Raw genomic sequence first — 23,679 nt, 5'->3', positions numbered from 1 at the left:
AGGAAACTGCACGGCAAGCTATAAATACATAGGACATATATGGTGCGCATACGGTGTTAGGGCCCCTTCACACGGCGGATACGCTCACTGCTTTGGAGCGTGTAAACGTTCCGTAGCAGCGGCGTCTAAAGCAGTTCCCATTGTTTTCTATGGGAGCCGGCATACGTGCGCTCCCCATAGAAATGAATGGAAAAAGCAGCCCATTCATTTCTATGGCGAGCACGCGTCTGCCGGCTCCCATAGAAAACAATGCGATCTGCTTTTAGACGCCGCTGCTACGGAACGTTTACACGCTCCAAAGCAGTGAGCGTATCCGCCATGTGAAGGGGCCCTTACATCCTAGTGACAGGTGTATAACATAAATTACAGGGAGACTCCCAGGTCATAGGACTGACTGGGTCTGAAACAACATCTGATTCACAGCGGACTCTCCATCCTATTATTCACATGGAGGAATGTGGCGCTGATTCCACCTTAAAATCAGCTCCAAATTCTGTGGACAGTCTTCTGGTCATTGTTATCAATGAAGGGGGGGAGGGGAAGAGACTGAGGCAGGAAGCCGAGAAGACATAAAAGTGTCCAGCTTGTCCTATCTGCGGATTCCGTGATACGACCTTGAATCTACGAGTAAACTCACAGCGTAAAGACGAAAATGGCAGAAAGGGTTAAAAAATGAAAATAAGCAAAACTGGCATCAACCATCCAATCCGGTGTCCCAACACTTGCTGGTCCCTCTCGACACATGGAAGTATCAGTCAGCCAATCAGCAGCTGGGGCGGGTCAGAATCAGTGATTGTCTGATCAGTCATTTCCTGTGTGTCACTGGTCGGGGTCTGTCAGATCAATAAAGTTTTGCTTGTTTTACCCATTTTTCAAAAAAATCTCACGAGAAATCCTTCTAAGAACTGAGGAATGTAAAGTCCTGTCCTTGGTCAGAGGGCAGAAACCTCCAAGATGGCAGCAGAATGAAGGCGCCTCTGAAGGTGGACGATACCAAGCCGGGGAGAACAATGGGCCCTCTATTCCTATAATACGGACAAGTCCCCTTATAGGGCGGCCATTATTACACCAGTGAAAGCTCCGCAGGGACTCCCAATATCCTGATTATTGTATGGAAGAAATTCATTATTTAGTGCCAGATAAGCTGTAAGACGGTGACGGACACGAGGAGACAGGACATGGGGCGGAAGAATTCACACAAGGCCATAGAAACCAATCCTCGATCTGCTCACACTGTAGAGATTTCACCCAAGCAGGGAAGACAATGGCCGATTATTTGCTTCGCTTCTCATTGTCCACTTTTAACGCCATTTTTTGTTAGACCTTCAAAAATAAGCAGATTACAGAATCCGTCAGCGATCAGTGTGTGGGAAACCGTCAGCAAGTGCTGGATGTCCCTGCAGCGCCTCCACAGGGGAGGTGAGGAATTACATGGTGTCTGTGCTAGACCAGTCCATAGGTCAGAACATTAAAAACATCTGTATTACAATGGTATCATCAATTGGCGTCACAAATGATGGCGCTGCGGCCTCATGGGGGGGGGACTTGGGTAAATGTATCATTAGGCTCATGGAGAGATTTGGTGCGGATTGTGAGCCAGATTGTGTCTTAAGATCTGCACAAAATTCCGTCCTGGACTATCTGTATTCAATGGGAATAAGGGTCAGTCTAGTCATAAATTCCAGATGATTCCGCCGCCAAACCTGCCGCCCGAGATGCTGTGCTGATCAGGAACATAACATGTTCACGCGTAGGAATCTGCATGATAAAACCTGATGCAGATTTTGATGCTGAAATTGAAGCAGAATTTGGAGAAGAGTGTCTCCGTGTTTTGCCAAATTCTGGAAAAGGCGAATATTTTCCCTCCCATTCACTTCAATGAGATTCCTCAGGCAAAATCCGTCTGAAGAACGAGCAGGATACTTCTCACTTCTATTCCGCAATAGCTGCCTCGAATTGAGAGGAACGTGAGGGTGACCTCAGGCGGATTTTGAGACCGTTACGACCTTAAATTCAGCATCAAATTCCTAGGTGTGAACATACCCATAGAAGCAGAAACCCAAGACAAGCAGACAGATGAGGCGCCAAATCCATCACGGTGGCTCACGATGTGACGGACTTGATCTTCTTGACAGACACTTTGTTATCCACGATATCGGAGGAATCTTTGGCTTCGGTTTGTGCCGTTAATAAATGTCCTTTTAACCACAAACTCCTTTTTTTTTGTCAATTTTTTAATTTTTCTATAGAAATGCAAAGAGAGTCTAAAATACTGGATAAGTCAGTCGCATGGCACGCGCACCAGTATACCGCCGCAATTCACACTAGTAGGTTATAACAACAATAAGAAATGTTACTGTACGATGGAATTATCTCTATATGGGATCACAGACAGGCAGACGTCCTATTATCCCTATATGGGATCATAGACAGGTAGACGTACTATTATCCCTATATGGGATCATAGACAGGCAGACGTCCTATTATCCCTATATGGGATCACAGACAGGTAGACGTACTATTATCCCTATATGGGATCATAGACAGGCAGACGTCCTATTATCCCTATATGGGATCACAGACAGGCAGACGTCCTATTATCCCTATATGGGATCACAGACAGGCAGACGTCCTATTATCCCTATATGGGATCACAGACAGGCAGACGTCCTATTATCCCTATATGGGATCACAGACAGGCAGACGTCCTATTATCCCTATATGGGATCACAGACAGGCAGACGTCCTATTATCCCTATATGGGATCACAGACAGGCAGACGTCCCATTATCCCTATATGGGATCAAAGACAGGCAGACGTCCTATTATCCCTATATGGGATCACAGACAGGCAGACGTCCCATTATCCCTATATGGGATCAAAGACAGGCAGACGTGCTATTATCCCTATATGGGATCACAGACAGGCAGACGTCCTATTATCCCTATATGGGATCACAGACAGGCAGACGTCCTACTAACTATCGTGTGTTGCTGTCTACGTCACTGTTCACACCTGCCCCAGAGGCTCTGTTAGTTACATATTCCATAGGAGTAAATAACACAACTAATTTCCCAATAATGGAGACCGTGATGAATACCCAACGAACCCAGTTATTGGAAATCTGTCGCCATTATTGTCCGTCATGTGACAGATCTGTCTCCAATTTCCATTTCTGTGATTGAATAGACACCAATTTCTGTCCATAGATGTTGATGCGGCATTACAGGTCAGACACACATGGAGGGAGCGACCCCGGGGGAGTAACATGTACAAGCTCTGGAGTATGGTAGACATGACTGGATTTGTAGTTCGGCGGCACACGTCATGTCCAGATGTATCTACCCTATTAGCTAACCCGCTGCTGATACCAGAGGGGACCCCCTGCTGCACCCCAGTATATGGAGGACCCTCCTCTCTGTAGGATACAGACAGAACACTAGGGTATATGTAGTAAGTAACGATAACAGGTACAATACCCAGAGCCACTGCCATATATACCCGCGATATACAGCTCTGCTACATCTGTAATGGCTGGAGAGGTTACGCCGAGATCTACAACCCCCTCCATATAATGCTGACTACAGGTTTTTGGCGCTGCCTCCATCTCCCACATGCACAGCGACCTGTTCGCCTCCATACAGACACTTAATGGCTATTTCAGAGCCGCCCACACCATAGGTATAATGGACTTGTTGGCCAGGCCGCTCAGCCCTGCGGTGCAGACAGATGATGTATGAAACACACGTGTCCTGTCTGGCCGAAATCTATCACAGCCACTGGCTCTGGGTATGCTGCTGTTCACACATTACAGCTGCAGGGCAGTGCATGGGCATACTAGGAGAGGCAGAAGCCCAACACGGGCATGATACAGTATATGGAGCACATGGACTATGCAGTGCCACATGTACTAACCAACGCAGGACAACTACAGCCAAGGACTGTGCACACCGCCATAGGAAGACATGGGGAGCAGCAACACTTGTCAGCCAGTACTTGTCCATGGTGGCAGGATAGAGGAGGTAAAATATAGCGCCATCATTCGCAGGGTCACAGGTAATATAGTAAAGAGGGCGCTAGTGACCCTGCGGGCAGCACGGTGGCTCAGTGGTTAGCACTGCAGCCTTCCAGTGCTGGAGTCCTGGGCTCGAATCCTGCCAGGGACAACATCTGCAAGGAGTTTGAATGTTCTCCCCGTGCTTGCGTGGGTTTCCTCCAGGTACTCCGGTTTCCTCCCACACACCAAAGACAGTCTGATAGGGATAGTAGATTGTGAGCCCTATATGGGACAGTGACTGACAATGTCTATAAAGCGCTGCGGAATATGATGGCGCTATATAAGTAAGCATAATAAATAAATAATAATAAAGGGAGTGAGAGAGCGGTATATATGGACACGGATATACAAAGACACAAATGCACAGCACACGCTAAAAACATACACAGCACACGCTATAATAATACACCACACATGCTAAAAACACACACGCTACAACATACAGCACACGCCATGACGCACATAGAACACCAACACACAGAACACGCCGTAACACACGCAGCACATGCTATAACACACACGCAGCACACACACACATGCATGCAGCGCCCTGGTCTATGCTGTGAGGTTGGATAGTTACGCCCGGGGGCACCGCATCTTATTACTGGGGCTGAATCCGATGTCAATAAATCCCAGAACCAAAACAGTTGGCAGCTGGGATGAATTGTGGCGGAGCCGAGCTCCCCTCCTCCCCCGGAGACAGGCCACCAGCACACGCGTGGTTAATGTCTTTTTCATAAGGCCACACACATACTGTGTAAAGTAGAAATAGCTGCATACCCCACACTGCATGTATAGCACATCAGCCAAATCTACCCCCGTGCCAACCATCATCATCATCATCATCACCACCACCAGTGCAGGCATCATCCATGATCTAGATGGAGGCAGGACATATATACGGTAACGTGTGCCATACACTGTATACATATACACACACACTATAGACAATAGCACGGATACAGCAGTGCAGGGGTTACAGAAGATTAACCCTTTAATGCACAGCCACAGCATGCAGGTCTCCAGGTCAGGAGGGTTTCACCCGCCACATCATACCCTGTACACCTGCAGCACATCCAGAATGAAGCATCCGCCCACTTGCCCTTCCTGGAAATGCCCCCCTGACTCATTGATGGGGCAGATGTGCCAGGTGCCCCCCTCCCATGTACTCACCGCAGACGAGACAGATCCCACTCCAGAGGTGAGCGAATCCTCAGGATCTGCCGGAGAACAATCCCACTTCAGTCCTTCCCAACGGATAATCCCAAATGCAGAGACTGAGGCTCCTGCTTTGTTACCCATGAATCCACGCATGCTCCTTACAAAGGGAACGATCACCATAACCCCTCCCACCTGCCTATCTGATTGGAGGCTGCAGCTTCTATATGCAAATACCTCCAGGGTGGCCGCCGCCCCCTGGTTGAGGATCTCAGATTCCTTCTGTTACAAAGTATCTGGAATCTGACGAATTCTTCCCTAAATTTAGAAACAAGAAGCGGAAAGGAAATTATGTCAATGTAAATAAATATTTGCAGCTTTTGTGGCCGGAAGAAAATATCGTAAGAAATAGAAACAGGACGGGATGAAATGACTTCGTCTTCTCTTCATTTCCAGATTTGTCGCTGGCAGGGAAATATTTTTAGGAGAATCAGATATTTTTGTGTCAAAGGAGACGATTCTTAACCGTTTGTCATCTGCGGATTCTTGCGCCAGGAAATGGATCAAACATCGCAATTTAAGGAAAATATTACCCGAAATTAGGTAAAAAGAAAGTAAAAGAATAAGGCTCCGTTCTCACGACATAACGCTCCGCTCATTTAGACACGTATACACGATTCAGAGCGCGGCACTTCCAAACAGATCCCATTGATTTCAATGGGTGGCGGCTTACGCGCGCTACACATTGAAATCAATGGGATCTGTTTGGAAACGCGCCGCGCTCTGACACGTGTATACGTGTCTAAATGAGCGGAAAAACAGAGTCGAAATCTGCGGTGCAGCAAGGCGTGAATGTGGCCTAATAAGTCGAGCGTAGTCGGGCGATGGTCACTGCAGGATTGTTTGTCAGATCATCCGTACGGTCGATCGTCCCAAACGTAGTAACGGAGCCAAAAATAGACAGGCGACAGACGAACGATGGAAAAGAAGGGGTTAAGTGCACGTGAGTCTGAGATCCCCTCCCCCATCCCCGCTGTCTGTGAGATCGTCACATACACAGATCAATTTCATGTCATGCAAATTTTAGTCGCAGGTCGGTTGTGAGTGAACAATGATCGGCAGCACAACCGAGATCTGTTAATCCAGTAGACAACAATCTCACATGTAGGGGCAAATCTCACAGATGAACAAATCGCACATGTAGGCACCGCTAGCGACAAATGTGACAGTCCGCCTCAATGATACGTACGTGTCGCCGCCATAAGCAGCCCTAATGCTTCATTCTCTGCTCCTCCATGACCGACGTGTCTCAGATTTGCGCAATAAAGTCACACGCACTATTTCTAAGCACACGTCATGGGTCAGATAAAGGACCAGACAGAATTGCAAGATAATTGGGAAATCTGCCGAGGACACAGAACTCCAGTATGGTCAGGCTGATGACGCTCGCCCCTGATGAATGTGCCCAATTGTCTTCAGGCAGGACTAAAAAAAAAAAAATCCGCCAACTCTACGACCATCACAAAGCAAAACCCTGAAATAGGAAAATGGTTGGACATGAGGAGACGCCGTCGTGCAATAATGGGGAGCACGGGGTGCAGTACAGGTGGTCCAGGGGTCACATACTTATCATATATTATTATTATCGGATCCTGATAGTCGGCATCTCTGCTGATAACAGGGAACAACAGAGCGTGGCCGCGGGATTATCGCCCCATCACATAGTCAAGAAAAATAATCTCTATAGTCAGGAGGTAAATCGCAGTTTAGCCTGTCACAGTTTGTACAGCGCTGTGGAATAGGTTGGCGCTATATAAATACAATGTATTCTCATCACTAGCTGATACTTAGTCTCTTGCAGGGCCGTACATTTAGGTGACAGGCGCCCATCGCAGATCCTGCCATATGCAGCGCCACCTGGTGGCAAGTTCGGAGGTAGGAAGAAGAACCTGCTGTATGACCGGTGACAACTGAAGCCCTAGCAGGACAAGTCATGGAGACGTCAATGGAACTGTCAGGCAGCTAGGTGTAGAGAGCGTCAGCATGGCAGTTTTGTTCTTCCATTTACCCGAATGGGGCTTTAAAGGGGATGTCATTTAGGAAAAATCCCTTTAGGTGACAAAAGTCACCTGACGATCAGTGGATGACATGGAGTCTCAGGGCTAGGTCCCCCAATTATGAGCAGGAGACCAGGACAGGAGGTTAAACTTCCCTGCAGCACCTCCGCAGGCCGGAAGAAGTATTACACGTTCCCATCCTAAAGCTAATGTGATAATGGCTGACACATGAGGATTGAACTATAGACACTTATCTCGGCTCACTCACCACTAGGACTGACTGGAAGATCTGACCACGGGGGCAGCCGCCTCTACCCGGAACTAAGACAGGGGAGAAGATCCTGTAAATCGCAGCCAAAGTTTCGCTATAGACAGAGATCAGGGAAAGCCAAGACTTGGAGAATTGATGGAGTCAGATCCAACCGTACAGGGACAAAGGGAGAAATTTCCACATTAAAATGACAAAGGGAAAACCACAGATTAGAGAAGAATATTAGAGGGAGGAACAACTCCAACTGCAGAGACATCGTAATATGGAAAGTACAAAGCAAGAGAATCCCGAATGTGTGGGAAACAGCAAGGGGCTGGGACACTATAGACAGCAATGAGATTGTATATAGTGTCCTATCTACAGGTTATAGAGCAGCAGATTGTATATAGTGTCCTATCTACAGGTTATAGAGCAGCAGATTGTATATAGTGTCCTATCTACAGGTTATAGAGTAGCAGATTGTATATAGTGTCCTATCTACAGGTTATAGAGGAGCAGATTGTATATAGTGTCCTATCTACAGGTTATAGAGGAGCAGATTGTATATAGTGTCCTATCTACAGGTTATAGAGCAGCAGATTGTATATAGTGTCCTATCTACAGGTTATAGAGTAGCAGATTGTATATAGTGTCCTATCTACAGGTTATAGAGGAGCAGATTGTATATAGTGTCCTATCTACAGGTTATAGAGGAGCAGATTGTATATAGTGTCCTATCTACAGGTTATAGAGCAGCAGATTGTATATAGTGTCCTATCTACAGGTTATAGAGGAGCAGATTGTATATAGTGTCCTATCTACAGGTTATAGAGTAGCAGATTGTATATAGTGTCCTATCTACAGGTTATAGAGTAGCAGATTGTATATAGTGTCCTATCTACAGGTTATAGAGTAGCAGATTGTATATAGTGTCCTATCTACAGGTTATAGAGCAGCAGATTGTATATAGTGTCCTATCTACAGGTTATAGAGCAGCAGATTGTATATAGTGTCCTATCTACAGGTTATAGAGTAGCAGATTGTATATAGTGTCCTATCTACAGGTTATAGAGTAGCAGATTGTATATAGTGTCCTATCTACAGGTTATAGAGTAGCAGATTGTATATAGTGTCCTATCTACAGGTTATAGAGCAGCAGATTGTATATAGTGTCCTATCTACAGGTTATAGAGCAGCAGATTGTATATAGTGTCCTATCTACAGGTTATAGAGTAGCAGATTGTATATAGTGTCCTATCTACAGGTTATAGAGTAGCAGATTGTATATAGTGTCCTATCTACAGGTTATAGAGTAGCAGATTGTATATAGTGTCCTATCTACAGGTTATAGAGCAGCAAATTGTATATAGTGTCCTATGTACAGGTTATAGAGCAGCAGATTGTATATAGTGTCCTATCTACAGGTTATAGAGGAGCAGATTGTATATAGTGTCCTATCTACAGGTTATAGAGGAGAAGATTTGTATATAGTGTCCTATCTACAGGTTATAGAGGAGCAGATTGTATATAGTGTCCTATCTACAGGTTATAGAGGAGCAGATTGTATATAGTGTCCTATCTACAGGTTAAAGAGGAGCAGATTGTATATAGTGTAATATCTACAGGTTATAGAGGAGCAGGTTGTATATAGTGTCCTATCTACAGGTTATAGAGGAGAAGATTGTATATAGTGTCCTATCTACAGGTTATAGAGGAGCAGATTGTATATAGTGTCCTATCTACATGTTATAGAGGAGCAGTTTGTATATAGTGTCCTATCTACAGATTATAGAGGAGCAGATTGTATATAGTGTCCTATCTACAGGTTATAGAGGAGCAGATTGTATATAGTGTCCTATCTACAGGTTATAGAGGAGCAGATTGTATATAGTGTCCTATCTACAGGTTATAGAGCAGATTGTATATAGTGTCCTATCTACAGGTTATAGAGGAGCAGGTTGTATATAGTGTCCTATCTACAGGTTATAGAGCAGCAGATTGTATATAGTGTCCTATCTACAGGTTATAGAGGAGCAGATTGTATATAGTGTCCTATCTACAGGTTATAGAGCAGATTGTATATAGTGTCCTATCTACAGGTTATAGAGGAGCAGATTGTATATAGTGTCCTATCTACAGGTTATAGAGGAGCAGATTGTATATAGTGTCCTATCTACAGGTTATAGAGGATAAGATTGTATATAGTGTCCTATCTACAGGTTATAGAGCAGATTGTATATAGTGTCCTATCTACAGGTTATAGAGGATAAGATTGTATATAGTGTCCTATCTACAGGTTATAGAGGATAAGATTGTATATAGTGTCCTATCTACAGGTTATAGAGGAGAAGATTGTATATAGTGTCCTATCTACAGGTTATAGAGGATACAATTGTATATAGTGTCCTATCTACAGGTTATAGAGGATAAGATTGTATATAGTGTCCTATCTACAGGTTATAGAGCAGATTGTATATAGTGTCCTATCTACAGGTTATAGAGGATAAGATTGTATATAGTGTCCTATCTACAGGTTATAGAGCAGATTGTATATAGTGTCCATCTTTAGGTTATAGAGGAGCAGATTGTATATAGTGTCCTATCTACAGGTTATAGAGCAGATTGTACATAGTGTCCTATCTACAGGTTATAGAGGAGCAGACTGTATATAGTGTCCTATCTACAGGTTATAGAGGAGCAGATTGTATATAGTGTCCTATCTACAGGTTATAGAGGAGAAGATTTGTATATAGTGTCCTATCTACAGGTTATAGAGGAGCAGATTGTATATAGTGTCCTATCTACAGGTTATAGAGGAGCAGATTGTATATAGTGTCCTATCTACAGGTTATAGAGCAGCAGATTGTATATAGTGTCCTATCTACAGGTTATAGAGGAGCAGATTGTATATAGTGTCCTATCTACAGGTTATAGAGAAGCAGATTGTATATAGTGTCCTATCTACAGGTTATAGAGGAGCAGATTGTATATAGTGTCCTATCTACAGGTTATATAGGAGCAGATTGTATATAGTGTCCTATCTATAGGTTATAGAGGAGCAGATTGTATATAGTGTCCTATCTACAGGTTATAGAGGAGCAGATTGTATATAGTGTCCTATCTACAGGTTATAGAGGAGAAGATTTGTATATAGTGTCCTATCTACAGGTTATAGAGGAGCAGATTGTATATAGTGTCCTATCTACAGGTTATAGAGGAGCAGATTGTATATAGTGTCCTATCTACAGGTTATAGAGCAGCAGATTGTATATAGTGTCCTATCTACAGGTTATAGAGGAGCAGATTGTATATAGTGTCCTATCTACAGGTTATAGAGGAGCAGATTGTATATAGTGTCCTATCTACAGGTTATAGAGGAGCAGATTGTATATAGTGTAATATCTACAGGTTATAGAGGAGCAGGTTGTATATAGTGTCCTATCTACAGGTTATAGAGGAGAAGATTGTATATAGTGTCCTATCTACAGGTTATAGAGGAGCAGATTGTATATAGTGTCCTATCTACATGTTATAGAGGAGCAGTTTGTATATAGTGTCCTATCTACAGATTATAGAGGAGCAGATTGTATATAGTGTCCTATCTACAGGTTATAGAGGAGCAGATTGTATATAGTGTCCTATCTACAGGTTATAGAGGAGCAGATTGTATATAGTGTCCTATCTACAGGTTATAGAGGAGCAGATTGTATATAGTGTCCTATCTACAGGTTATAGAGGAGCAGATTGTATATAGTGTCCTATCTACAGGTTATAGAGGAGCAGATTGTATATAGTGTCCTATCTACAGGTTATAGAGGAGCAGATTGTATATAGTGTCCTATCTACAGGTTATAGAGGAGCAGATTGTATATAGTGTCCTATCTACAGGTTATAGAGGAGCAGATTGTATATAGTGTCCTATCTACAGGTTATAGAGCAGATTGTACAGTCCTATGAAAAAGTTTGGGCACCCCTATTAATCTTAATCATTTTTAGTTCTAAATATTTTGGTGTTTGCAACAGCCATTTCAGTTTGATATATCTAATAACTGATGGACATAGTAATATTTCAGGATTGAAATGAGGTTTATTGTACTAACAGAAAATGTGCAATATGCATTAAACCAAAATTTGACCGGTGCAAAAGTATGGGCACCCTTATCATTTTATTGATTTGAATTCCCCTAACTACTTTTTACTGACTTACTGAAGCACAAAATTGGTTTTGTAACCTCAGTGAGCTTTGAACTTCATAGCCAGATGTATCCAATCATAAGAAAAGGTATTTAAGGTGGCCAATTGCAAGTTGATCTCCTATTTGAATCTCCTCTGAAGAGTGGCATCATGGGCTACTCAAAACAACTCTCAAATGATCTGAAAACAAAGATTGTTCAACATAGTTGTTCAGAGGAAGGATACAAAAAGTTGTCTCAGAGATTTAACCTGTCAGTTTCCACTGTGAGGAACATAGTAAGGAAATGGAAGACCACAGGGACAGTTCTTGTTAAGCCCAGAAGTGGCAGGCCAAGAAAAATATCAGAAAGGCAGAGAAGAAGAATGGTGAGAACAGTCAAGGACAATCCACAGACCACCTCCAAAGAGCTGCAGCATCATCTTGCTGCAGATGGTGTCACTGTGCATCAGTCAACAATACAGCGCACTTTGCACAAGGAGAAGCTGTATGGGAGAGTGATGAGAAAGAAGCCATTTCTGCAAGCACGCCACAAACAGAGTCGCCTGAGGTATGCAAAAGCACATTTGGACAAGCCAGCTTCATTTTGGAAGAAGGTCCTGTGGACTGATGAAACAAAGATTGAGTTGTTTGGTCATACAAAAAGGCGTTATGCATGGCGTCCAAAAAAAAGAACATTCCAAGAAAAACACTTGCTACCCACTGTAAAATTTGGTGGAGGTTCCATCATGCTTTGGGGCTGTGTGGCCAATGCCGGCATCGGGAATCTTGTTAAAGTTGAGAATCGCATGGATTCCACTCAGTATCAGCAGATTCTTGAGAATAATGTTCAAGAATCAGTGACGAAGTTGAAGTTACGCCGGGGATGGATATTTCAGCAAGACAATGATCCAAAACACCGCTCCAAATCCTCAGGCATTCATGCAGAGGAACAATTACAATGTTCTGGAATGGCCATCCCAGTCCCCAGACCTGAATATCATTGAACATCTGTGGGATGATTTGAAGCGGGCTGTCCATGCTCGGCGACCATCTAACTTAACTGAACTTGAATTGTTTGTCCAAAATACCTTTATCCAGGATCCAGGAACTGATTAAAAGCTACAGGAAGCGACTAGAGGCTGTTATCTTTGCAAAAGGAGGATCTACTAAATATTAATGTCACTTTTCTGTTGAGGTGCCCATACTTTTGCACCAGTCAAATTTTGGTTTAATGCATATTGCACATTTTCTGTTAGTACAATAAACCTCATTTCAATCCTGAAATATTACTGTGTCCATCAGTTATTAGATATATCAAACTGAAATGGCTGTTATAAACACCAAAATATTTAGAACTAAAAATGATTAAGATTAATAGGGGTGCCCAAACTTTTTCATAGGACTGTATATAGTGTCCTATCTACAGGTTATAGAGCGGATTGTATATAGTGTCCTATCTACAGGTTATAGAGCAGCAGATTGTATATAGTGTCCTATCTACAGGTTATAGAGCAGCAGATTGTATATAGTGTCCTATCTACAGGTTATAGAGCGCATTGTATATAGTCTCCTATAGGAAACCTATTGCGAGCACTGGATACTGCCCATACATTGTAGAGACCTAAAACTCATCATCATATATTTCATATAGGGAACATCTGGCCTAAAAGACTGAAATAAGTTTATTTTAGTTAGAGCCGGATGTGGATGGGATGTTTTGTTAATCACGTCTTCATCCTACTTGCCGAGGGATGGGAATGTGATGTCATACGGTTTACTGAAAGCGCTTCACGTCAGTCTAATGTCTACCAGAACTGAACTGGTCCCGTATAGCGAGACTTCGGTGCACGTCATTCACTGGGTGAGGTTTCACATTCCAGACAGACATGAAATCCTTTCTACCTCTGATGTCCATCCAGCGTACCCATAAGACGCCCCCACAAGTCTTCCTGGAAGTCTCCAAAGAGTTAAAGGATATTCCAGACTCCACACAAGGCAGCTGCCCGGGAGCAGATTAAGGACAGGCTATGCTCTGGTCAGGGCGTGTTACATATGAGTCACCTCGCTGGAGTCTGTGCAGCCGAGCTCACACCACAGGCACAACAAAAATATCCAAAAAACTTTACTGCAACCATATCGAATAAAATACTATACCTATAGAAAGAAGCTGTCCCCTATAAAAAATAGACAGAGGGGGATCTGGTGTCCCTGGGTCTTCCCACTATGAAATATATTCATTGTACAGACCTTACAAAATGAACAATATTTGCTATTTACATACAGTTCAAGGCATTATCCAGTAAGACATGTACAAGAGAAAATTAGTCCAGCACCACAAGCATATAATATGCTAAAACATAGCTTTTAATTATAAAAAGTAAAAAAACATATATGGGAGGATACAAAAAAGATACACAATGTCCTTTAAATTCCACACATATTCATGAAAAAATCAATGGATGGAAGAAAAAAAAAAAAAAAAAGAGCATGACTGAGATATTGAAATGGAACAAACCACGTCCTTGTTCACATGATGAGAGCTGACGCGTTTCGAGATGTTTAATCTCTTAGTCGTAGCCATACGACTAAGAGATTAAACATCTCGAAACGCGTCAGCTCTCATCATGTGAACAAGGACGTGGTTTGTTCATTTCAATATCTCAGTCATGCTCTTTTTTTTTTTTTTCTTCCATCCATTGATTTTTTCATGAATATGTGTGGAATTTAAAGGACATTGTGTATCTTTTTTATATCCTCCCATATATGTTTTTTTACTTTTTATAATTAAAAGCTATGTTTTAGCATATTATATGCTTGTGGTGCTGGACTAATTTTCTCTTGTACATGTCTTGCCGTCCCAATCCGGGGGACTGGTCCGTGCATCATCACTTGGTCTATATGACAGGCTGTGGACTCATTCTATCGTGTTTGCCATTATCCAGTAAGAGTTCACTTACTTAGCATGGCGCCACCTAAAATTCAGGATGTATAGCAACGTGCACGTCCACCTATAAGACGAGTGATGGTGGACACACATGCTCAGTTCACTCTCCCTACAGCCAAGGGTCTGCATAATGATGTTCTATTTCAGAGCAGCCAAAAGGAATCGCTTCCTGCCTAGTACATACCTCCCAACTTTTGAAGAACCGAAAGAGGGACAAAATGTGCGGCGCGCTTAGCGCGCCGCGGCAAATTTAGCCCCACCCACTTTTGTGTTGACTCCGCCCACTCGTTAATTTTTCATGTGCCCGCACACAGTATAATCCTCCTACAGTCACCCGTAAATTATATGTCCCCCCTCTATCTCTCCCCCAGTTTCATATACACCCTTCATCTGCCCCCAGTTTCATGTCCCTCTTCCATCTCTGCCCCCAGATTCATGTCCCGCCATCTCTGCCCCCAGATTCATGTCCCTTCCATCTCTGCCCCCAGATTCATGTCCCACATCTCTGCCCCCAGATTCATGTCCCTCCATCTCTGCCCCCAGATTCATGTCCCTCCATCTCTGCCCCCAGATTCATGTCCTCTCCATCTCTGCCCCCAGATTCATGTCCTCTCCATCTCTGCCCCCAGATTCATGTCCCCTCCATCTCTGCCCCCAGATTCATGTCCCCACATCTCTGCCCCCAGATTCATGTCCCACATCTCTGTCCCCAGATTCATGTCCCTCCATCTCTGCCCCCAGATTCATGTCCCCACATCTCTGCCCCCAGATTCATGTCCCACATCTCTGCCCCCAGATTCCTGTCCCTCCATCTCTGCCCCCAGATTCATGTCCCACATCTCTGCCCCCAGATTCATGTCCCTCCATCTCTGCCCCCAGATTCATGTCCTCTCCATCTCTGCCCCCAGATTCATGTCCCCACATCTCTGCCCCCAGATTCATGTCCCACATCTCTGCCCCCAGATTCATGTCCCACATCTCTGTCCCCAGATTCATGTCCCTCCATCTCTGCCCCCAGATTCATGTCCCTCCATCTCTGCCCCCAAATTCATGTCCTCTCCATCTCTGCCCCCAGATTCATGTCCCTCCATCTCTGCCCCCAGATTCATGTCCCTCCATCTCTGCCCCCAAATTCATGTCCTCTCCATCTCTGCCCCCAGATTCATGTCCCCCATCTCTGCCCCCAGATTCATGTCCCCCATCTCTGCCCTCAGATTCATGTCCTCTCCATCTCTGCCCCCAGATTCATGTCCCCCATCTCTGCCCCCAGTGTCATGCCGTCCTCTCCTTCATCTGCCCCCAGATTCACGTTCTACCTCCACATTAAACTTACCTTCTCCTCCGCTCCCTCGCCGCCTCTCTCGCTGACACATGCGGCTGAAGGAAGGAGCTGACACAGGTCAGCTCCTCGCTTCGCCGCTGCCCGCCTCTCTCCCTGACACACGCGGCTGAAGCTGCTCGCGTGCTCGCTTCGCCGCTGCGTCTCTCTCTCGCGCTGACACATGCGGCTGAAGCGAGGAGCTGACCTGTGTCAGCTCCTCGCTTCGCTGCTGCCGCCGGCTCCTGGCGTGTACATCGCGTCTACAAGCCATACCTACAAGGACATACCTCCCTCCAACCGGGACCGCGGGACATGTCACCCAAATCGGGACTGTCCCGCGGAAATCGGGACGGTTGGGAGGTATGCTAGTAGTCACTGCAGAACAACCAATAGGAATCACTTCCTGCCTTAGTAACTGCAGAGCAACTAATAGGAATCACTTCCTGCCTAATAGTCACTGCAGAGCAACCAATAGGAATCGCTTCCTGCCTAGTAGTCACTGCAGAGCAACTAAGGCCTAGTTCACACGGAGTTTTTTGGTCAGGGTTTTGAGGCCGTAAACGCCTCAAAACCCGGACCAAAAAGACGTCTCCCATTGAAATCAATGGGAGCTGCGCAGGAGCTTTTTCCGGGAGCCGTTTCTTCCGCCTCCCGGAAAAAAGAAGCGAGGTGTTCATTCTTCGGCCGAGTCGCCTCGCGAGTCAGCCTGAAGACACACCCTCTTCCGGACTCAGCCCATTCATTGAGCCTGATCCGGAGGCGGGTGCGCAGCTGGAAGCCGGTGCCGTGCACCGGCTTTCAGTTCCGCAACACGTTTTATGGATCGGAACCTGAGGCAGCCTCCGCCACAGGTTCCGATCCAAAAAACTCCGTGTGAACTAGGCCTAATAGGAATCACTTCCTGCCTAGTAGTCACTGCAGAGCAACCAATAGGAATCGCTTCCTGCCTAGTAGTCACTGCAGAGCAACTAATAAGAATCACTTCCTACCTAGTAGTCCCTGCAGAGCAACCAATAGGAATCGCTTCCGGCCTTGTAGTCACTGCAGAGCAACCAATAGTAATCGCTTCCTGCCTTGTAGTCACTGCAGAGCAACCAATAGGAATCGCTTCCTGCCTTGTAGTCACTGCAGAGCAGCCAATAGGAATCGCTTCCTGCCCTGAGATCTCCCTCTCTAGAGGAAGCAACAAAGGACTGTATTGTCAGCTGCCAGATGGGGAAGGAGACTGATTCAGTCCAGAGCTCAGGCACCAGTATAGATTAGTAGCAAGTAGCAATTCAAGAGTGCACATGGAAGTTATATATATTTAAAAAAAATAATTATCAATAGGAAGGCTACAAATTAAATCTATTAGCAATATTATTTTAACTTTTTGATTGGAATTTATGGGATAACTGATAAGAACTGCAAAATTACCTTAATGTCTGCTTAGTGTTGCCTCCATTTATCACATTGCTGGCACCATCGCTAGATGTAGCTTTGTACAGGGGGTGCAGGAGATCTGGAGTTCTGGGATAGGAGTAGAGCGGTTTTTGTCTGTATACCCTGTATCCTGCTTCTGGCTCGAGATCAGCTGATCAGTGCAGGGTCTGAATGATGTGGATTTGTCATCAGTATCCAAAGCACAAGGGAACCTGTCAGGACCATGTGGGACACTGAACCAACCACAGATCCTTATGGACTGGAGGTCTATAGTGTCCCATATAGCCCTGACAGTTTCCCTGTAAATGATGACTATACTGCAGTACCGGCCACCAGCACAAGAAGATGCTGCAGCTGATCTAAGGGTTAACTCCCCTGCCCCCTTCCCACGTGATATTGATAATATACAGTGAAATAAGTTGATTCGTTTGGCTGGGTTCACCCAAGTATAGAGTTGGTTTTTGGTTGACTACCCCCCCCCACCTGGTTGGGGCAGGATTTGAGGTGGCCATTGACCGCCTGTACTAAACTCGTGTTAAACCGCCCATAGTCTGGAATACATCAAGTAGAAATTTCCCTGGACCATTTGTGTGTAGTAATGTCTATGGATGGGCTGGAATGCAGAGCGCTGTGTGATAAGAAACCTCTAAGGCGCTGGCCATATCCGAGAGACTGCGGCCTGTTCAGTAAATGAGCACAGATTCTTCTCAGTGAGTCAACATTGACCCCAAAGTCGCCTTTGCTCAGTCAGTTCTTTCTCTTTCTTACAGTTAAATAGGTTTCCAAACCTTTTCATAAAGTTAGCTTGGGGGAATCCGGTTACAGTAAATCCATTGTGCCTTGGTCATTGACCCTCGCCAAGTGAACTTCACTACCCTGCAGGGTTTTGTGTGCAGCATTAAATCCTGCCAGTGAGCGAAGCATCTGAGAACCTCCATCCTTCTTCTCTACTGCTGGGAGACGTACAGGGAGAAGGCCTCAAAGACGCCGACTGTCTTGTATTACTACACAAAGCTAAATTATACATGAAGGTGGAAACTGCACAATTACAAGGTTCTGGGGTTTAGTGCCAGAAGATGCCGCGGTAGGAGAAAATATTCTGGAACCAAAATGCAACAACTAGGCCTGAAGCCAAAGTCAAGACAGCAGAGAGGACGACACAAGAGAATAACTCGAGAAAGCAGAGAGGATGACCCTATAGAGCAGAGAGGACAGCTCGAGAGAGCAAAGAGGACGACCCTTGAGAGCAGAGAGGACAACTCGAGAGAGAAGAGAGGACGACCATATAGAGCAGAGGGGATGACTAGAGAGAGAAGAGGGGACGACTAGAGAGAGAGGAGAGGACGACTCGAGAGAGAAGAGAGGACGGCTCGAGAGAGCAGAGAGGACGATTTGAGAGAGCAGAGAGGACGATTTGAGAGAGCAGAGAGGATGAATTGAGAGAGCAGAGAGGACGATTTGAGAGAGCAGAGAGGACGAATTGAGAGAGCAGAGAGGACGATTTGAGAGAGCAGAGAGGAGGACCCTTGAGAGCAGAGCGGACGATTCGAGAGAGCAGAGAGGATGACTGAAAAAAGCAGAGAGGACGATTTGGGAGAGCAGAGGGGACGACTCTATAGAGCAGAGGACAGCTCGAGAGAGCCACCCTTGAGAGCAGAGAGGATGACTTGAGAGAGCAGAGAGGATAACCCTTGAGAGCATAGAGGAGGACTCGAAAGAACAGAGAGGATGACTCGAGAGAGCAGAAGATCTGCGAGAACTAGGTGGACATGTACAAGTAGGTAGATTAAGACCCATATCTATCCTAAGAGCGCTTGAGGACTACATGTGAGCCCTGCCATGTTTGGGGAGGTGACCTTTAACATTCAGATCTCATGACCCGATAGTATTAGGTCTTAAACTGGGGCAATTCCCTCTAAAGGTAAGTTCACACAGAGTTTTAATTGCAGGCAGTTTTTGAGCTAGAATCTACCTAATAAAAAACACCGCCCATTCATGTCAGTGGGAGTCAGTAATCGATTTAATCACCTAGAAGGAAAAAAAAAAAAAAAGTCCATCAAGACCCATCTACAAGCGGATTCTCCCGTATAAAGCCCATTGAAATGAATGGGAAGAAACGCTCACATTATTTCTTCTACCTCCCTTTTCATTACATTGGGCTTTCAAGGCAGAATCCGCCTGAACGTAGGTCATGATGGGCATTTTTTTTTTTTTATTCTACCTGACAAAAAATCTATTACTGATTCCCACTAAAATGCACAGGATGGTCGGGAGGTATTTTTAGAGGTGGATTCCGACTCAAAAGTCTGCCAGGAGAAAAAAAACAAAAAAAAACAAAACAATCACCAAAGGTGACAGCATGGCCAGTGTCCTGTGTGCACTCCCCGACCTCTCTTCTTAATAACTGGGCAGAGCTCTGCCTGGTCACAGATGCCCAGTTCTCTCTCCTCCCTCCCTGCAGTCATCTTAATCATAAGTGTAGGATGGAAACAGAACGTTAAAAACTGTCACCAGCCTAGACCACCAGAAAGGCCTGTTCAGTGGCCCAGAGAAACGGACTGCAACAGAGCCCTGTACACTGGCCCAGAGCAACGGATTGCAACAGAGCCCTGTACACTGGCCCAGAGCAACGGACTGTAACAGAGCCCTGTACACTGGCCCAGAGCAACGGATTGCAACAGAGCCCTGTACACTGGCCCAGAGCAACGGACTGCAACAGAGCCCTGTACACTGGCCCAGAGCAACGGACTGCAAAAGAGCCCTGTACACTGGCCCAGAGCAAAGGACTGCAACAGAGCCCTGTACACTGGCCCAGAGCAAAGGACTGCAACAGAGCCCTGTACACTGGCCCAGAGCAACGGACTGCAACAGAGCCCTGTACACTGGCCCAGAGCAACGGACTACAACGGAGCCCTGTACACTGGCCCAGAGCAACGGACTGCAACGGAGCCCTGTACACTGGCCCAGAGCAAAGGACTGCAACAGAGCCCTGTACACTGGCCCAGAGCAACAGACTGCAACAGAGCCCTGTACACTGGCTCAAAGATACAAGTTATATTTGTGGTGGCCCTCTGAGGCCACCTTAAGGCTATTCCGACGTAGTACCTAGAAAAAATTGTGTCTGACTGATAGGATCCCATTAAGACTGGCGTTTAGTAAAGTTGTGTTGATAACTCTTCCATTGTCTTGAGGAGTTGGTCTCATCTCCCATCTCCAGATGATCACTGGGATCCTCCTGCTGGACCTCTGATGCTCCACTGTACTCCAAAAGTGTTCAATTTTCGCACAGCACCTCCGCAGGGAAAATGAAGCATTACATCCTAATGTGCTGTCTACTACAGAGACATTGTAGTTTTCTGCTTTGGACGATAGATGTGGATCTGACAGGGGGTTCCAAATTAATCTGCTCAACTGGGAAATTTCTCTTCTAAACAACCCCCTGTGAATAGATCATAGTAGATCATGGATGGTTTAGGGCCAAAATCCTGGCAAGGTCGGTCTCATCTGTCAATCAGTTGCTTATAATGCACAAAGCATAAAATCAGGCCAAGGTTCACTATCCAGGCCGCACCTGGCCACAAAACTATACACAGCCCATGTACAGGTGGGGAAGGTGTGGGGCGCCGGTACGAGGAAAACTAATACATACAGAGCAAGCAGCCCTACAGTGCAGAAAATGTATAAAAGCGCCCAATTCTCCTAGACTGGAGAATAATACTGGGCTCATACATATAGCCGGCCATGTGCAGTCCCTATAGGTCTGCTATTATACCGCCATGGTGCCTCATGCAACCCCTCCTACAGAATACCCCGACGTGCTGTAATAGAAAAGGCCACTACTAGGTATGGGTGCCATATTACATAGTATGACTGTGTGCATGAGGCTTCACTTCAGGGGAGGGGGTGGCGATGTTGGGATTCTGTACTCGAATCAACCATAATTTTTTAGGTTCACTAAAGTGAAAGAGGTCTTTTGGTCCCCAGTATGGATAGGGGGATCAATAAACAATTACCAGAATCCCCTTTATCCTCCACAGCAGGAAGAAAATGGTTAGGAGGAATTGACATATAGGCGTGATATTACATCTGGGAGATACAAGGGACTGGTAACTGGTGGGTGTCCAAGTTGTGAGAGCTTCACCGATCTACCATTTATTGCCACTAATCTATCTATCTGCAGGGCTGGGGTGATATGCTGGTTCTGGTGACAGTAACCTATCTATGTGCAGGCTGGGGTGATATGCTGGTTCTGGTGACAGTAACCTATCTGCCTGCCTGGCTGGGGTGATATGCTGGTTCTGGTGACAGTAACCTATCTGCCTGGCTGGGGTGATATGCTGGTTCTGGTGACAGTAACCTATCTATCTGCAGAGCTAGGGTGATATGCTGGTTCTGGTGACAGTAACCTATCTATCTGCCTGGGGTGATATGCTGGTTCTGGTGACACTAACCCATCTATCTGCAGAGCTGGGGTGATATGCTGGTTCTGGTGACAGTAACCTATCTATCTGCCTGGGGTGATATGCTGGTTCTGGTGACAGTAACCCATCTATCTGCAGAGCTGGGGTGGTATGCTGGTTCTGGTGACAGTAACCTATCTATCTGCAGGGCTGGGGTGATATGCTGGTTCTGGTGACAGTAACCCATCTATCTGCAGAGCTGGGGTGGTATGCTGGTTCTGGTGACAGTAACCTATCTATCTGCCTGGGGTGATATGCTGGTTCTGGTGACAGTAACCTATCTATCTGCAGGGCTGGGGTGATATGCTGGTTCTGGTGACACTAACCTATCTATCTGCAGGACTGGGGTGATATGCTGGTTCTGGTGACAGTAACCTATCTATCTGCAGGGCTGGGGTGATATGCTGGTTCTGGTGACACTAACCTATCTATCTGCAGGGCTGGGGTGATATGCTGGTTCTGGTGACAGTAACCTATCTATCTGCAGGCTGGGGTGGTATGCTGGTTCTGGTGACAGTAACCTATCTATCTGCAGGGCTGGGGTGATGTGCTGGTTCTGGTGACAGTAACCTATCTATCTGCAGGGCTGGGTGATATGCTGTTCTGGTGACAGTAACCTATCTATCTGCAGAGCTGGGGTGATATGCTGGTTCTGGTGACAGTAACCTATCTATCTGCCTGGGGTGATATGCTGGTTCTGGTGACAGTAACCCATCTATCTGCAGAGCTGGGGTGATATGCTGGTTCTGGTGACAGTAACCCATCTATCTGCAGGGCTGGGGTGATATGCTGGTTCTGGTGACACTAACCTATCTATCTGCAGGACTGGGGTGATATGCTGGTTCTGGTGACAGTAACCTATCTGCAGGCTGGGGTGATATGCTGGTTCTGGTGACAGTAACCCATCTATCTGCAGAGCTGGGGTGATATGCTGGTTCTGGTGACAGTAACCTATCTATCTGCAGGGCTGGGGTGATATGCTGGTTCTGGTGACAGTAACCTATCTATCTGCAGGACTGGGGTGATATGCTGGTTCTGGTGACAGTAACCTATCTATCTGCAGGGCTGGGGTGATATGCTGGTTCTGGTGACACTAACCTATCTATCTGCAGGACTGGGGTGACATGCTGGTTCTGGTGACAGTAACCTATCTATCTGCAGGCTGGGGTGACATGCTGGTTCTGGTGACAGTAACCTATCTATCTGCAGGGCTGGGTGATATGCTGGTTCTGGTGACAGTAACCTATCTATCTGCAGAGCTGGGGTGATATGCTGGTTCTGGTGACAGTAACCTATCTATCTGCAGAGCTGGGGTGATATGCTGGTTCTGGTGACAGTAACCCATCTATCTGCAGAGCTGGGGTGATATGCTGGTTCTGGTGACAGTAACCCATCTATCTGCAGGGCTGGGGTGATATGCTGGTTCTGGTGACACTAACCTATCTATCTGCAGGACTGGGGTGATATGCTGGTTCTGGTGACAGTAACCTATCTATCTGCAGGGCTGGGGTGATATGCTGGTTCTGGTGACAGTAACCTATCTATCTGCAGGGCTGGGGTGATATGCTGGTTCTGGTGACAGTAACCTATCTATCTGCAGGGCTGGGGTGATATGCTGGTTCTGGTGGCAGTAATCTATCTATCTGCAGGGCTGGGGTGATATGCTGGTTCTGGTGACAGTAACCTATCTATCTGCAGGGCTGGGGTGATATGCTGGTTCTGGTGACATTTTTCGATATATTTTTCCCTCTTGTACAGCAGCAGAGGGATTAGTGGTCCTTTGAAGGCACTATAAGTTTGCACAATGCCAAGTAAGGGTGGGCTTGTCTGATGAG

General features: G+C 45.7%; 1 protein-coding gene across 1 annotated transcript in view; it reads right to left on the bottom strand.

Annotated features, from left to right (window-relative positions):
• The window catches only part of NUMBL (NUMB like endocytic adaptor protein), a 42,342-nt gene extending 37,003 nt beyond the window's left edge, over positions 1-5,339 (bottom strand). The window contains exon 1 of the mRNA XM_075259927.1: positions 5,232-5,339. The gene's annotated coding sequence lies outside the window, so the exon portion shown is untranslated. The remainder of the gene's footprint in view (positions 1-5,231) is intronic.
• Positions 5,340-23,679: the final 18,340 nt, after the last annotated feature.

This window comes from Leptodactylus fuscus, chromosome 11, assembly GCF_031893055.1.
Source record: "Leptodactylus fuscus isolate aLepFus1 chromosome 11, aLepFus1.hap2, whole genome shotgun sequence".
In the NCBI taxonomy this organism is placed as follows: Eukaryota; Metazoa; Chordata; class Amphibia; order Anura; family Leptodactylidae; genus Leptodactylus; species Leptodactylus fuscus.
The sequence above is the reverse complement of the archived record's forward strand: the minus strand, read 5'-3'. Positions and strand labels throughout refer to the sequence as shown.